The sequence below is a fragment of the Heptranchias perlo genome, chromosome 21, assembly GCF_035084215.1.
Source record: "Heptranchias perlo isolate sHepPer1 chromosome 21, sHepPer1.hap1, whole genome shotgun sequence".
NCBI lineage: Eukaryota > Metazoa > Chordata > Chondrichthyes > Hexanchiformes > Hexanchidae > Heptranchias > Heptranchias perlo.
Genome location: NC_090345.1, coordinates 2,685,185 through 2,703,497, shown reverse-complemented (window position 1 = coordinate 2,703,497; position 18,313 = coordinate 2,685,185).

Below are 18,313 nucleotides of genomic sequence, written 5' to 3'. Positions count from 1 at the left end.
GTGATGTGTATAGTGCGGTGTTTGGAGTGCGGTGTTTGGAGTGCGGTGTTTGAAGTGCGGTGTTTGGAGTGTGATGTGTATAGTGCGGTGTTTGGAGTGCGGTGTTTGGAGTGCGGTGTTTGAAGTGCGGTGTTTGGAGAGTGATGTGTATAGTGCGGTGTTTGGAGTGCGGTGTTTGGAGAGTGATGTGTATAGTGCGGTGTTTGGAGTGCGGTGTTTGGAGTGTAATGTGTATAGTGCGGTGTTTGAAGTGCGGTGTTTGGAGAGTGATGTGTATAGTGCGGTGTTTGGAGTGCGGTGTTTGGAGTGCGGTGTTTGGAGTGTAATGTGTATAGTGCGGTGTTTGAGTGCGGTGTTTGGAGTGCGGTGTTTGGAGTGTAATGTGTATAGTGCGGTGTTTGAAGTGCGGTGTTTGGAGTGCGGTGTTTGGAGTGTAATGTGTATAGTGCGGTGTTTGGAGTGCAGTGTTTGGAGTGCGGTGTTTGGAGTGTGATGTGTATAGTGCGGTGTTTGGAGTGCGGTGTTTGAAGTGTAATGTGTATAGTGCGGTGTTTGGAGTGCAGTGTTTGGAGTGCGGTGTTTGGAGTGCGGTGTGTATAGTGCGGTGTTTGGAGTGCGGTGTTTGGAGTGTAATGTGTATAGTGCGGTGTTTGGAGTGCAGTGTTTGGAGTGCGGTGTTTGGAGTGTAATGTGTATAGTGCGGTGTTTGAAGTGCGGTGTTTGGAGTGCGGTGTTTGGAGTGTGATGTGTATAGTGCGGTGTTTGGAGTGCAGTGTTTGGAGTGCGGTGTTTGGAGTGTAATGTGTATAGTGCGGTGTTTGGAGTGTGATGTGTATAGTGCGGTGTTTGGAGAGTGATGTGTATAGTGCGGTGTTTGGAGTGCGGTGTTTGGAGTGCGGTGTTTGGAGTGTAATGTGTATAGTGCGGTGTTTGAAGTGCGGTGTTTGGAGTGCGGTGTTTGGAGTGTAATGTGTATAGTGCGGTGTTTGAAGTGCGGTGTTTGGAGTGCGGTGTTTGGAGTGTAATGTGTATAGTGCGGTGTTTGGAGTGCAGTGTTTGGAGTGTGATGTGTATAGTGCGGTGTTTGAAGTGCGGTGTTTGGAGTGTAATGTGTATAGTGCGGTGTTTGGAGTGCAGTGTTTGGAGTGCGGTGTTTGGAGTGTAATGTGTATAGTGCGGTGTTTGAAGTGCGGTGTTTGGAGTGCGGTGTTTGGAGTGTAATGTGTATAGTGCGGTGTTTGGAGTGCGGTGTTTGGAGTGCAGTGTTTGGAGTGCGGTGTTTGGAGAGTGATGTGTATAGTGCGGTGTTTGGAGTGCGGTGTTTGGAGTGCGGTGTTTGGAGTGTGATGTGTATAGTGCGGTGTTTGGAGTGCGGTGTTTGAAGTGCGGTGTTTGGAGTGTAATGTGTATAGTGCGGTGTTTGAAGTGCGGTGTTTGAAGTGCGGTGTTTGGAGTGTAATGTGTATAGTGCGGTGTTTGGAGTGCGGTGTTTGAAGTGCGGTGTTTGGAGTGTAATGTGTATAGTGCGGTGTTTGGAGTGCGGTGTTTGAAGTGCGGTGTTTGGAGTGTAATGTGTATAGTGCGGTGTTTGAAGTGCGGTGTTTGGAGTGCGGTGTTTGGAGTGTAATGTGTATAGTGCGGTGTTTGGAGTGCGGTGTTTGGATTGCGGTGTTTGGAGTGTAATGTGTATAGTGCGGTGTTTGGAGTGCGGTGTTTGGAGTGTGATGTGTATAGTGCGGTGTTTGGAGTGCGGTGTTTGGAGTGTGATGTGTATAGTGCGGTGTTTGAAGTGCGGTGTTTGGAGTGTGATGTGTATAGTGCGGTGTTTGGAGTGCGGTGTTTGGAGTGTGATGTGTATAGTGCGGTGTTTGGAGTGCGGTGTTTGGAGTGTGATGTGTATAGTGCGGTGTTTGAAGTGCGGTGTTTGGAGTGTGATGTGTATAGTGCGGTGTTTGGAGTGCGGTGTTTGGATTGCGGTGTTTGGAGTGTGATGTGTATAGTGCGGTGTTTGGATTGCGGTGTTTGGAGTGTGATGTGTATAGTGCGGTGTTTGGAGTGCGGTGTTTGGAGTGTGATGTGTATAGTGCGGTGTTTGGAGTGCGGTGTTTGGAGTGTGATGTGTATAGTGCGGTGTTTGAAGTGCGGTGTTTGGAGTGTGATGTGTATAGTGCGGTGTTTGGATTGCGGTGTTTGGAGTGTGATGTGTATAGTGCGGTGTTTGAAGTGCGGTGTTTGGAGTGCGGTGTTTGGAGTGTAATGTGTATAGTGCGGTGTTTGAAGTGCGGTGTTTGGAGTGCGGTGTTTGGAGTGTAATGTGTATAGTGCGGTGTTTGGAGTGCAGTGTTTGGAGTGTGATGTGTATAGTGCGGTGTTTGAAGTGCGGTGTTTGGAGTGTAATGTGTATAGTGCGGTGTTTGGAGTGCAGTGTTTGGAGTGCGGTGTTTGGAGTGTAATGTGTATAGTGCGGTGTTTGAAGTGCGGTGTTTGGAGTGCGGTGTTTGGAGTGTAATGTGTATAGTGCGGTGTTTGGAGTGCGGTGTTTGGAGTGCAGTGTTTGGAGTGCGGTGTTTGGAGAGTGATGTGTATAGTGCGGTGTTTGGAGTGCGGTGTTTGGAGTGCGGTGTTTGGAGTGCGGTGTTTGGAGTGTGATGTGTATAGTGCGGTGTTTGGAGTGCGGTGTTTGAAGTGCGGTGTTTGGAGTGTAATGTGTATAGTGCGGTGTTTGAAGTGCGGTGTTTGAAGTGCGGTGTTTGGAGTGTAATGTGTATAGTGCGGTGTTTGGAGTGCGGTGTTTGAAGTGCGGTGTTTGGAGTGTAATGTGTATAGTGCGGTGTTTGGAGTGCGGTGTTTGAAGTGCGGTGTTTGGAGTGTAATGTGTATAGTGCGGTGTTTGAAGTGCGGTGTTTGGAGTGCGGTGTTTGGAGTGTAATGTGTATAGTGCGGTGTTTGGAGTGCGGTGTTTGGATTGCGGTGTTTGGAGTGTAATGTGTATAGTGCGGTGTTTGGAGTGCGGTGTTTGGAGTGTGATGTGTATAGTGCGGTGTTTGGAGTGCGGTGTTTGGAGTGTGATGTGTATAGTGCGGTGTTTGAAGTGCGGTGTTTGGAGTGTGATGTGTATAGTGCGGTGTTTGGAGTGCGGTGTTTGGAGTGTGATGTGTATAGTGCGGTGTTTGGAGTGCGGTGTTTGGAGTGTGATGTGTATAGTGCGGTGTTTGAAGTGCGGTGTTTGGAGTGTGATGTGTATAGTGCGGTGTTTGGAGTGCGGTGTTTGGATTGCGGTGTTTGGAGTGTGATGTGTATAGTGCGGTGTTTGGATTGCGGTGTTTGGAGTGTGATGTGTATAGTGCGGTGTTTGGAGTGCGGTGTTTGGAGTGTGATGTGTATAGTGCGGTGTTTGGAGTGCGGTGTTTGGAGTGTGATGTGTATAGTGCGGTGTTTGAAGTGCGGTGTTTGGAGTGTGATGTGTATAGTGCGGTGTTTGGATTGCGGTGTTTGGAGTGTGATGTGTATAGTGCGGTGTTTGAAGTGCGGTGTTTGGAGTGTGATGTGTATAGTGCGGTGTTTGGATTGCGGTGTTTGGAGTGTAATGTGTATAGTGCGGTGTTTGGAGTGTGATGTGTATAGTGCAGTGTTTGAAGTGCGGTGTTTGGAGTGTGATGTGTATCGTGCGGTGTTTGGATTGCGGTGTTTGGAGTGTGATGTGTATAGTGCGGTGTTTGGATTGCGGTGTTTGGAGTGTAATGTGTATAGTGCGGTGTTTGGAGTGTGATGTGTATAGTGCGGTGTTTGGATTGCGGTGTTTGGAGTGTGATGTGTATAGTGCGGTGTTTGGATTGCGGTGTTTGGAGTGTAATGTGTATAGTGCGGTGTTTGGAGTGTGATGTGTATAGTGCAGTGTTTGAAGTGCGGTGTTTGGAGTGTGATGTGTATCGTGCGGTGTTTGAAGTGCGGTGTTTGGGGTGCGGTGTTTGGAGTGTGATGTACAAGGACTCGATGCAAGAGATTGTACGTAGGTAAATTGAGACACTAAGGTAAAGGGAGGAAGGGAGAGGAGGTAATTATACAGTTAGTAGTTGGGTGACACCAAGCTCGGTTGAATAGGTTGGGAGGGAGATAGTGACGAAAGGGGTGAGTGAAAGGAGGGTCTGAGCCCAAACTGTCACCTTCCTCCCGGGTACGGTCCAGGGGTGGGAATCAGCCGCTCATTATAGATATCGCTCTGTTTCATTATCTGCCTTCAATGGAGATGATAATCAGGTGGGTTTTATCAGAGGGCATGAGAGACCTGGGCGGGTCATCGAACACCTAGCCCACTGTGCTTCCGGAACCTTCTGCTGTTGTTGGGGAATCCACTGCATATTGTCTTTTTTTTTTAACAAGTTGGAGAGGGTTCTGCCCACGGTTCCAGGGAGGGTGGAGATCCCAGTGGGGCTGAGCAGCACCTGTCGAACTTTCTCCATATTTCTTCAGTCCTCTTTGGAATTATTCTTCCCATTTTACCCACAGGTTACCAGTGTTTGCGTGCGTATGAGGGACTGCTCCGCAGTCCAAAGGACCGCAGGCTCCCATACGAACATACGAATTAAGAGCAGGAGCAGGCCATTCGGCCCCTCGAGCCTGCTCTGCCATTTGATAAGATCATGGCTGATCTGATTGCGACCTCAACCCTACTGGTTATAATGGTTCATGTACAGAGTGCAGTTGACAGGGAGGCAGCCTCATGTGTCTGCCATCACACATCTACCCCCACTCGAAAAGTGCCTTAAAGATCGTTTAAGTGCCATCTCAAGGGTTCAAGGGAAACCTAATCAGAGGTGTCTGTGAATGGACTCACTGTCCAGCGATAGGTTAGGGTAAGAATCTACAAAGGCCATCCCCTCCAGCACTCACTCCCCTGCTCAATACACCCAGTGACTGATAGCTTTTTAAAAGAATACCTTTGCAACTTAAAAAACACCCCATGCTGTGGTGGCCTCCAGATCGGGGAGGATGGAAATATCTGTCAGCGATACTTGGCTCCCAAACCCTCCGCTGGGAGCAGAGGTGGAGGGGGGGAGGGGGCTGAGAGTCGAGACTCAGATATACACCTCCCACAACCTTGGAAATGCTGAAACAATACCGGCCCCCAATCAAGAGGTCAGATTCCGAACATCTTTATATTGCTGATTTCCAGCTCTTGCAGGTTCTCCCCTCGACATCTTGTTATGTAGCTTTTGTCGTGGAAGTGTGTAAATCTCCCACTGTCTCTCCAGTTCCTTCCCTCTGACATTAGATACAGAGAAAAAAAATCAACTATCCCATCCATTTTTTATTTATCAATCCCACCTACCCACCTTCTCCCCATATCCCTCAATCCCACCTACCCACCTTCTCCCCATATCCCTCAATCCCACCTACCCACCTTCTCCCCATATCCCTCAATCCCACCTACCCACCTTCTCCCCGTATCCCTCAATCCCACCTACCCACCTTCTCTCCATATCCCTCAATCCCACCTACCCATCTTCTCACCATATCCCACAAGTGTTTAATGGGACAGTGTAGAGGGAGCTTTACTCTGTATCTAACCCGTGCTGTACCTGCCCTGGGAGTGTCTGATGGGACAGTGTAGAGGGAGCTTTACTCTGTATCTAACCCGTGCTGTACCTGCCCTGGGAGTGTTTGATGGGACAGTGTGGAGGGAGCTTTACTCTGTATCTAACCCGTGCTGTACCTGCCCTGGGAGTGTTTGATGGGACAGTGTGGAGGGAGCTTTACTCTGAATCTAACCCATGCTGTACCTGCCCTGGGAGTGTTTGATGGGACAGTGTAGAGGGAGCTTTACTCTGAATCTAACCCGTGCTGTACCTGCCCTGGGAGTGTTTGATGGGACAGTGTAGAGGGAGCTTTACTCTGTATCTAACCCGTGCTGTACCTGCCCTGGGAGTGTCTGATGGGACAGTGTAGAGGGAGCTTTACTCTGTATCTAACCCGTGCTGTACCTGCCCTGGGAGTGTTTGATGGGACAGTGTAGAGGGAGCTTTACTCTGAATCTAACCCGTGCTCTACCTGCCCTGGGAGTGTTTGATGGGACAGTGTAGAGGGAGCTTTACTCTGAATCTAACCCGTGCTCTACCTGCCCTGGGAGTGTTTGATGGGACAGTGTAGAGGGAGCTTTACTCTGTATCTAACCCGTGCTGTACCTGCCCCGGGAGTGTTTGATGGGACAGTGTAGAGGGAGCTTTACTCTGTATCTAACCCGTGCTGTACCTGCCCTGGGAGTGTTTGATGGGACGGTGTAGATGGAGCTTTACTCTGTATCTAACCCGTGCTGTACCTGCACTGCGAGTGTTTGATGGGACAGTGTTGCGGGAGCTTTACTCTGTATCTAACCCGTGCTGTACCTGCCCTGGGAGTGTTTGATGGGACAGTGTAGAGGGAGCTTTACTCTGTATCTAACCCGTGCTGTACCTGCCCTGGGAGTGTTTGATGGGACAGTGTAGAGGGAGCTTTACTCTGTATCTAACCCGTGCTGTACCTGCCCTGGGAGTGTTTGATGGGACAGTGTAGAGGGAGCTTTACTCTGTATCTAACCCGTGCTGTACCTGCTCTGGGAGTGTTTGATGGGACAGTGTAGAGGGAGCTTTACTCTGTATCTAACCCGTGCTGTACCTGCCCTGGGAGTGTTTGATGGGACAGTGTAGAGGGAGCTTTACTCTGTATCTAACCCGTGCTGTACCTGCCCTGGGAGTGTTTGATGGGACAGTGTAGAGGGAGCTTTACTCTGTATCTAACCCGTGCTGTACCTGCTCTGGGAGTGTTTGATGGGACAGTGTAGAGGGAGCTTTACTCTGTACCTTCCTGAGTACTCGATCTGAGTTGAACGGTTTGGAGGATGACAAACAAGGGAAGGGACCTCCTCAATTGTCAGGGATTGAAATCACTGCCTTTAAAAGGGCTTCGATGGAGAGCTCCGAGGAAGGTGTCCGCTGGCTGTGAAGATGAAAACAGCTGGAGTAAGGAGGGAGCTGAGAGTTAAAACTGCAAACCGTTTGGTAATCAAAACCTGAGCAGAAGGTTGGAGCTGCACTCGTGATCTTTATTGTAAAAATTCCCCGGCCAACTTCCTTCGATGTTTTCTCAACATTTCTGCCTCTTTGTGTCTGAGCTGCATTCCTGAAATAACTCCACTGCCGGCCAGACTGAGCTGCCAGCCGGTCAGATGGTTCTCATTCGCCGAACACTGCACAGATGGAAGGGATAGAGACTGAACACAGAGCAAAAGAATCTCAGCACAGACTGGATACCTGGGCCCGACCGACCTGGTGGATCAAAGCAGTGCTCCCATTAATAATCCTTTCAGTCATTTGGACACTCGTTTCCCAACTCCCTCAGAGGCCTAATGAGTACAGGCCGCACCCCATTGTGTACCGAGGGACGCCCGCGATGGAGGCGGAGGTGTGGGGAGTGTTCAAACCCCACCCTTCCTCCCCCAACCCCGGTCCCCAATTACTGTGTCTTATTGATTGGACAAATCCTTCTTTCAATCGTCCTCCATCACTTGATAGAAAGACAGAAACAACAGATGTTCTTCCAGAGTGAGTCTGTTCCGCAATTTGGCCAGTGAAACCGATTAATTGGGCTCATGCTTTTTAAAAAAAAGACTTGCATTTCTATAGTGCCTTTCATGACCTCAGGACGTCCCAAAGTGCTTTACAGCCAATGAAATACTTCTGAACTTTCGTCACTGTTACAATGTAGGAAACGCGGCAGCTAATTTGTGCACAGCAAGATCCCACAGCAATGTGATAATGACCAGATAATCTGTTTTAGGTGAGGGATAAATATTGGCCCCAGGACATCTCAGGGTTCAGGTGGATTATATATAGAATAGATGTAGAATTACAATACCCAGGATTGAGTTACAGGCTGGAATCTAATCGAGCTTTGTGAAAGGGAAATCGTATTTGACTAATTTATAAGAGTTCTTTGAGGAAGTAACAAGCAATGTGGATAAAGGGGATCCTGTGGATGTGGTGTACTTGGATTTCCAGAAGGCTTTTGACAAGGTGCCACATCAAAGGCTACTACACAAAATAAGAGCTCATGGTGTAGGGGGTAACATATCAGCATGGATAAAGGATTGGTTAGCTAACAGGAAACAGAGAGTAGGCATAAATAGGTCATTTTCAGGTTGGCAAGATGTAACGAGTGGAGTGCCACAGGGATCAGTGCTTGGGCCTCAACTATTTACAATCTATATCAATGACTTGGATGAAGGGACCGAATGTATGGTTGATAAATTTGCTGATGACACAAAGGTAGATCAGAAAGTAAGTTGTGAGGAGGACATAAGGAGTCTGCAAAGGGATATCGATAGGTTAAGTGAATGGGCAAAAGTTTGGCAGATGGAGCATAATGTGGGAAAATGTGAACTTATCCACTTTGGCAGGAGGAATAGAAAAGCAGTATATTATTTAAATGGAGAGAGATTGCAGAACTCTGAGGTACAGAGGGATCTGGGTGTCCTGGTACATGAATCACAAAGAGTTAGTATGCAGGTACAGCAAGTGATTAGGAAGGCAAATGGAATGTTGTCATTTATTGCAAGGGGAATGGAATATAAAAGTAGAGATGTTTTACTACAGTTTACAGGGCATTGGTGAGACCACATCCAGAATACTGTGCGCAGTTTTGGTCTCCTTATTTAAGAAAGGACATAATTGCTTTAGAGGCAGTTCAGAGAAGGTTCACTCGACTGATTCCTGGGACGAGGGGGTTATCTTATGAGGAAAGGTTGGGCAAGTTGGGCCTGTATACACTGGAGTTTAGACGAATGAGAGATGATCTTATTGAAACATATAAGATCCTGAGGGGACTAGAAGGGGTAGATGCTGAGGGGATGTTTCCCCTTGTGGGAGAGACTAGAACTAGGGGCCACAGTTTAAAAATAAGACGGAGATGAGGAGAATTTTTTTCTCTGAGGGTCGTGAGTCTGTGGAATTCCCTTCCCCAGAGAGCGGTGGAGGCAGGGTCATTGAGTATTTTAAGGCTGAGTTAGACAGATTCCTGATTAACAAGGGAGTCTTTTTTTTATTATTCGTTCATGGGATGTGGGCGTCGCTGGCGAGGCCGGCATTTATTGCCCATCCCTAATTGCCCTTGAGAAGGTGGTGGTGAGCCGCCTTCTTGAACAACTGAGTAGCTTGCTGGGCCATTTCAGAGGGCGATTAAGAATCAACCACATTTGTGTGGGTCTGGAGTCACATATAGGCCAGACCGGGTAAGGACGGCAGGTTTCCTTCCCTAAAGGACATTAGTGAACCAGATGGTTTTTACGACAATCCGGTAGTTTCATGGTCATGATTACTGATACTAGTTTTTTTTATTCCAGATTTTTAATCCAAGGGTATATTAGGTAGACAGGAAAGTAGGGCTGAGGTCACAATCAGATCAGCCATGATTTTATCAAATGGCAGGGCAGGCTCGAGGGGCCGAATGGCCTACTCCTGCTCTTAATTTGAATGTTCATATGTTCGTATGAGGGGTTCAGGTGGTTTATATATAGAATAACAGATATCCGGGAGTGAGTTACAGACTGGAATCTAATCGAGGGGTTCAGGGGGTTTATATATAGAATAACAGATATCCGGGAGTGAGTTACAGGCTGGAATCTAATCGAGGGGTTCAGGGGGTTTATATATAGAATAACAGATACCCGGGAGTGAGTTACAGACTGGAATCTAATCGAGGGGTTCAGGGGGTTTATATATAGAATAACAGATATCCGGGAGTGAGTTACAGGCTGGAATCTAATCGAGGGGTTCGGGGGGTTTATATATAGAATAACAGATACCCGGGAGTGAGTTACAGGCTGAAATCTAATCGAGGGGTTCGGGGGGTTTATATATAGAATAACAGATACCCGGGAGTGAGTTACAGACTGGAATCTAATCGAGGGGTTCAGGGGGTTTATATATAGAATAACAGATACCCGGGAGTGAGTTACGGACTGGAATCTAATCGAGGGGTTCGGGGGGTTTATATTTCGAATAACAGATACCCGGGAGTGAGTTACAGACTGGAATCTAATCGAGGGGTTCGGGGGGTTTATATATAGAATAACAGATACCCGGGAGTGAGTTACAGACTGGAATGTAATCGAGGGGTTCGGGGGGGTCTATAACAGATACCTGGTAGTGGAAGGCAATAATCTGATTGATGAATTCATGGAAATGAATCTTGCTCAATTTCTGACAATCTTCTAAGCCCAAAATGAGATCCCGGAGCCAAGTTTCCTCCTATGTATCCATTATGTTTGATAACCTTGGTGTCGGGATGATGGAGAATGAGGTATTACTGTGTGGACAGGGTCTGAATCCAGCCCAGACCGAGCGGATGAAGGACTGTTCTGTGTCTAATCACTGATGCAGAGTTCAGCAAACTACAGCACTGACCTTTGCCCTGTGTAATCCCAGAACGAAGTGTTCAGTGGGGATGAGCTCAGCTCCTGAACAGGTTAAACTCTTCAGAACAACTTCCTGATTTCAGAGTTGTGAAAGTCTAAGCCAGTTATAGCACTCAATTAGAGGCATATGCAATCATTTCTCACCCTGATCCCGTCTCAGTCACTCCACATTATATCACAACATGTAAACTGAGCTGTCCACTCATGGCTTAATGTGGGCTGGGAGCCAGCCAATGAACCAACATCTGCTTCTTCTGGCTAGTCAGAGGTGTCGGTTCTGAGTGAAGCTCAGAGTCTGACAGACAGACAGAAAGACACAGACACATACAGACACACACATAAACACAGACACACGCACACACAGACACACACACACACACACTCACACAGAGACATACACACACACACAGACACACACGCACAGAGACACACACACACACAGACACACACGCACAGAGACACACACACACACACAGACACACTCACACAGAGACACACACACAAACACACGCACACACAGACAGACACACACACAGACACGCACACACAGACAGACACACACACAGACACACACACAGGCAGACACACACACAAACACACGCACACACAGACAGACACACACACAGATACACACATAGGCAGACAGACACACACACACACAGCAGACAGACAGACACACACACAGACACAGATTGGCACACAGATACACAGACATGCACACAAAGGGAGGGAGCTGTGAAACTGTACACTGGGATATCAGCCCTTCCGCTGACTGAACCACATCAGATCCAAACACTGCAGGTGAGCATCAGAGACAGAAACCGCCTGAAACATTCGGAGAGTCGCTCAGCAGCTGTGGAGAGAACAGAGGTGTTTACATTTATGGGGGTGTACCCTTCCTCAAAAGTGAAAAATAAGAGGGGGACAGGCATATTAATACAATCAGCAAAAGGGGAGGGGGAAATATGTAAAAAACAAACAAAACATCATTATCCCTATCTATTTATCTCTATCTCTCTCTATCTATCCCTCCACCTAATCCCTGTTTCTATCCCTCTTTCTATCCCTCTATCTATGTCATATCTGTGTGTCCCTCCATCTCTTTCTCCAACTCAATCAATCTCCCTATCCCTCTTTCCATCTTTCTTTCTATCAATCTCCAAGTGATATATGGAGTTCTGATTGCCATTACTCGTAACCTGTCTCTCTGTACACAGACTAAACATCAGCTCTTTTCAGCTTTTTCTGGTTTCATTTCAGATTTACAGAATTCTGCTTTTTTATCTTGTGTCCCCTCTCCATTTTATCAGTATATTTTTTTTATATTCATTCATGGGATGTGGGTGCCACTGGCGAGGCCGGCATTTATTGCTCATCCCTAATTGCCCTTGAGAAGGTGGTGGTGAGCTGCCGCCTTCTTGAACCGCTGCAGTCCGTGTGGTGAAGGTTCTCCCACAGTGCTGTTAGGAAGGGAGTTCCAGGATTTTGACCCAGTGACAATGAAGGAACGGCGATATATTTCCAAGTCGGGATGGTGTGTGACTTGGAGGGGAACGTGCAGGTGGTGTTGTTCCCATATGCCTGCTGCTCTTGTCCTTCTAGGTGGTAGAGGTCGTGGGTTTGGGAGCTGCTGTCGAAGAAGCCTTGGCGAGATGCTGCAGTGCATCCTGTGGATGGTGTACACTGCAGCCACTGTGCGCCGGTGGTGAAGGGAGTGAATGTTTAGGGTGGTGGATGGGGTGCCAATCAAGCGGGCTGCTTTGTCCAGGATGGTGTCGAGCTTCTTGAGTGTTGTTGGAACTGCACTCATCCAGGCAAATGGAGAGTATTCCATCACACTCCTGACTTGTGCCTTGTAGATGGTGGAAAGGCTTTGGGGAGTCAGGACGTGAGTCACTTGCCGCAGAATACCCAACCTCTGACCTGCTCTTGTAGCCACAGTATTTATGTGGTTGGTCCAGTTAAGTTTCTGGTCAATGGTGACCCCCAGGATGTTGATGGTGGGGGATTCGGCGATGGTAATGCCATTGAATGTCAAGGGGAAGTGGTTAGACTCTCTCTTGTTGGAGATGGTCATTGCCTGGCACTTGTCTGGCATGAATGTTACTTGTCACTTAACTGCCCAAGCCTGGATGTTGTCCAGGTCTTGCTGCATGCGGGCTCGGACTGCTTCATTATCTGAGGGGTTGCGAATGGAACTGAACACTGTGCAATCATCAGTGAACATCCCCATTTCTGACCTTATGATGGAGGGAAGGTCATTGATGAAGCAGCTGAAGATGGTTGGGCCTAGGACACTGCCCTGAGGAACTCCTGCAGCAATGTCCTGGGGCTGAGATGATTGGTCTCCAACAACCACTACCATCTTCCTTTGTGCGAGGTATGACTCCAGCCACTGGAGAGTTTTCCCCCTGATTCCCATTGACTTCAATTTTACTAGGGCTCCTTGGTGCCACACTCGGTCAAATGCTGCCTTGATGTCAAGGGCAGTCACTCTCACCTCACCTCTTGAATTCAGCTCTTTTGTCCATGTTTGGACCAAGGCTGTAATGAGGTCTGGAGCCGAGTGGTCCTGGCGGAACCCAAACTGAGCATTGGTGAGCAGGTTATTGGTGAGTAAGTGCCACTTGATAGCACTGTCGACGACACCTTCCATCACTTTGCTGATGATTGAGAGTAGACTGATGGGGCGGTAATTGGCCGGATTGGATTTGTCCTGCTTTTTGTGGACAGGACATACCTGGGCAATTTTCCACATTGTTGGGTAGATGCCAGTGTTGTAGCTGTACTGGAACAGTTTGGCTAGAGGCGCAGCTAGTTCTGGAGCACAAGTCTTCAGCACTACAGCCGGGATGTTGTCGGGGCCCATAGCCTTTGCTGTATCCAGTGCACTCAGCCATTTCTTGATATCACGTGGAGTGAATCGAATTAGCTGAAGACCGGCTTCTGTGATGGAGGGGATATCGGGAGGAGGCCGAGATGGATCATCCACTTGGCACTTCTGGCTGAAGATGGTTGCAAACGCTTCAGCCTTGTCTTTTAAACTCACGTGCTGGGCTCTGCCATCATTGAGGATGGGAATGTTTACAGAGCCTCCTCCTCCCGTTAGTTGTTTAATTGTCCACCACCATTCACGACTGGATGTGGCAGGACTGCAGAGCTTTGATCTGATCTGTTGGTTGTGGAATCGCTTAGCTCTGTCTATAGCGTATTGCTTCCACTGTTTAGCATGCATGTAGTCCTGTGGGATAGACAGAGAGATGGAGAGAGAGACAGAAAGAGAGATAATGAGAGAGTGACAGAGAGAGAGGCAGAGAGAGAGACAGAGAGAGAATGAGAGAGAGAGAGATGGAGAGAGACAAAGAGAGTGAAAGAAAGAGACAGAGAGAGAGGGGGGGTCAATATTAACTGTTCCCGCCTGGTGGGAAATGGGAATGAGTAAGGATTTGCCCACTTTACGCTCCATCCAATTTTCCTTTCCATTTAAACCACCTGAACTGGCCCGATTTCCCAGAGAATGAGACAAACACAGACAGGGAGAGAGGAAAAAGGAGAGTTGCAAAGAGCTGGAGGGGTTTGACGAGGTGAGAAATGGGAAGGCTCTTAGTTGAATTGTGCCACTCGGGCTCTTTCTTTGCCAGCTTGTCCTAGTCCAAACATCCCCGAGACCATCAATTTATTTTAGAAACTGGGACAAGAGCAAAATGTAAGGAAAAAATGAAGCAATGATCACTGAAATTTTCAGCTGCTTTGAATTGAGCTCACCACTCGGTGTCAGATTCCCTCGCTGCCACGGTCTGAGGCAACCCCCCCAGCCCGCCCCCCGATAATAACAGAGCCCATTGGAATAATAATACATTCCTGGGGTGGTTGAGGCTGAGGTCAGTTTGGCTCAGTGGGTAGCACTCTTTCATCTGAGTCAGAAGGTTATAGGATCGAGCCCCATTCCTGAAATTGCAGCATAAAATCCAGGCTGACACTTCAAAGAAAGGAAGAGCTTTGCATTTCTACAGCGTCTTTCACAACCTCAGGATGTCCCAAAACACTTTACAGCCAATGAAATACTTTTGAAATGTAGTCACAGTTGTAATGTAACGTAGCGGCCAATTTGCGCACAGCAAGATCCCACAAACAGCAATGAGATAATGACCAGATAATCAGTTTTAGTGATGTTGATTGAGGGATAAATATTGGCCCAGGACACCGGGGAGAACTCCCCTGCTCTTCTTTGAATAGTGCTGTGGGATCTTTTACATCCACCTGAGAGAGCAGGTGGGGCTTTGGTTTAGCTGAAGGAGTGCTGCACAGTCAGAGGTGCAGTTTTTCAGAGCAGATATTAAACCGAGGCCCCGCCTGCCCTCTCAGGTGGACATAAAAGATCCCACAGCGCTACCTCAGTGCTGTATTGAAATGTCAGCCTGAATTTTGACACTTCTGGACAATACTGAGCGAGTGCTGCATTGTTGGAGGTGCCGTCCTTCGGGTGAGATGTTAAAATAGGATCCCGTCTGCCCTCTCTGGTGGATGAAGGCGATCCTGCGGCAATATTCGAAGAAGAGCAGTGTCCGAATCAACAATGCTCCCTCAGCCAACACCACCAGAAACAAGCAACCGGCTGTCCTCTCATTACTGTTTGTGGGATCTTGCTCTGTGCAAAATGGCTGCTCCATTTGCCTACAATGACAAGAGGGGCTGTGTGAAGTATCTTGGGCCAGCTCTGAGTGACGAGACGAGACGCAGTATGAACACAAGTTCCCTCATTCTTCGGGGCCCTGCGATCTTTACAGTGGTCTTGGAAACGATGGGCAGGGAGAGGACCGGGAGAGGATCTGTCGGTGTGCGAACAACGGGTAGAAGTATCGTTGTTTTGTGAGAGGGACTGACCCAGAAAAGGATGGTAATGAGAGGCATCGAGCAGGGTTTAGCACACAGTGAATCCCATCTCTGAGCAGGAAAGGTAACAGATGGAGGAGGTTTTACTGCCTCCTTTTGATAATCTCAGCGTGGGACATTCACAGTCCCTCGTGATCGATCTTAAACCATGAGACACCAGAGGAGGTTTGACTGTATCCAGCCCTGTTCACAGACCTGGCAGAAAGATCCCGCAGAGTTCACATGAGTAAAAGCTGCTGACAAGGCCAAATAACATTGTTTGAAAATCCTTCACTGCACCAGCTGCAAATAATGAAACCCTTTTAACTCAGCACACTCCAGTGAGGGTCCACTTAACCCCAACACACAATCCCAATGTGCCAAACCCCTCCCCATTTTGTCAGCTGTGTCTCAGTGGGTAGCACTCTCGCCTCTGAGTCAGAAGGTCGTGGGTTCAACTCCAGAGACCTGAGCCCATAATCCAGGCCGACACTTCTGAGGGAGTGCTGCACTGTCGGAGGTGCAGCCTTTCGGATGAGATGTTAAACCGAGGCCCCGTCTGCCCCCTCAGGTGGAAGTAAAAGATTCCACAGCCACTATTCAAAGAAGAGCAGGGGAGCTCACCCCGGTGTCCTGGATAATTTTTATCCCTCAACCAACATCACTAAAACAGATTATCTGGTCATGATCACATTGCTGTTTGTGGGATCTTGCTGTGCAGAAATTGGCTGCCGCAATTCCTACATTACAAGAGTGACTATACTTCATAAGCACTTCTTTGACTGTAAAGTGTTTTGGCACGTCCTGAGGTCATGAAAGGCGCTATATAAATGCAAATGATATCTACATTCTTTCTTCTTTGTACAGAATCCCAATGGACCAAACCCCATCCCATTCACTCCCATTGTACAGAATCCCAGTAGACCAAACCCCTTCCCATTCACTCCCATTGTACAGAATTCCAATGGACCAAAGCTCTTCCCATTCACTCCCATTGTACAGAATCCCAATGGCCAAACCCATTCCCATTCAATCCCATTGTACACAATCCCAATGGACCAAACCCTTTCCCATTCATTCCAATTGTACACAATCCCAATAGACCAAACCCCTTCCCATTCACTCCCATTGTACACAATCCCAATGGACCAAACCCCTTCCCATTCACTCCCATTGTATAGAATCCCAATGGACCAAACACCTTCCCATTCACTTCCATTGTACACAATCACAATGGACCAAACCCCTTCCCTTTCACTCCCATTGTACACAATCCCAATAGACCAAACCCCTTCCCGTTCACTCCCATTGTACACAATCCCAATGGACCAAACCCCTTCCCATTCAATTGCATTGTACACAATCCTAATGGACCAAAGCCGTTCCAATTCACTTGCATTGTATAGAATTCCAATGGACCAAACCCCTTCCCATTCACTCCCATTGTACATAATCCCAATGGACCAAAGCTCTTCCCATTCACTCCCATTGTACAGAATCCCAATGGCCAAACCCATTCCCATTCAATCCCATTGTACACAATCCCAATGGACCAAACCCCTTCCCATTCACTCCCATTGAACGGAATCCCAATGGACCAAACCCCTTCCCATTCTCTCCCATTGTACACATTCCCAATGAAACAAACCCCTTCCCATTCACTCCCATTGTACACAATCCTAATGGACCAAAGCCGTTCCCATTCACACCCATTGTATAGAATCCCAATGGACCAAACCCCTTTCCATTCACTCCCATTGTATCGAATCCCAATGGACCAAACCCCTTCCCTTTCGCTCACATTGTACACAATCCCAATGGACCAAACCCCTTCCCATTCACTCCCATTGTATAGAATCCCAATGGATCAAACCCTTTCCCATTCACTCCCATTGTACACAATCCCAATGGAGCAAACCCCTTCCCATTCACTCCCATTGTACCCAATCCCAATGGACCAAACCCCTTCCCATTCACTCCCATTGTACCCAATCCCAATGGAGCAAACCCCTTCCCATTAACTCCCATTGTACCCAATCCCAATGGACCAAACCCCTTCCCATTCACTCCCATTGTACCCAATCCCAATGGAGCAAACCCCTTCCCATTAACTCCCATTGTATAGAATCCTAATGGACCAAACCCCTTCCCATTCACTCCCATTGTACACAATCCCAATGGACCAAACCCCTTCCCATTCACTCCCATTGTACCCAATCCCAATGGACCAAACCCCTTCCCATTAACTCCCATTGTATAGAATCCCAATGGACCAAACCCCTTCCCATTCACTGTCATTGTACCCAATCCCAATGGAGCAAACTCCTTCCCATTAACTCCCATTGTATAGAATCCCAATGGACCAAACCCCTTCCCATTCACTCCCATTGTACCCAATCCCAATGGAGCAAACCCCTTCCCATTAACTCCCATTGTACCCAATCCCAATGGAGCAAACCCCTTCCCATTAACTCCCATTGTACACAATCCCAATGGAGCAAACCCCTTCCCATTCACTCCCATTGTACACAATCCTAATGGACCAAAGCCGTTCCCATTCACACCCATTGTATAGAATCCCAATGGACCAAACCCCTTTCCATTCACTCCCATTGTATCGAATCCCAATGGACCAAACCCCTTCCCTTTCGCTCACATTGTACACAATCCCAATGGACCAAACCCCTTCCCATTCACTCCCATTGTATAGAATCCCAATGGATCAAACCCTTTCCCATTCACTCCCATTGTACACAATCCCAATGGAGCAAACCCCTTCCCATTCACTCCCATTGTACCCAATCCCAATGGACCAAACCCCTTCCCATTCACTCCCATTGTACCCAATCCCAATGGAGCAAACCCCTTCCCATTAACTCCCATTGTACCCAATCCCAATGGACCAAACCCCTTCCCATTCACTCCCATTGTACCCAATCCCAATGGAGCAAACCCCTTCCCATTAACTCCCATTGTATAGAATCCTAATGGACC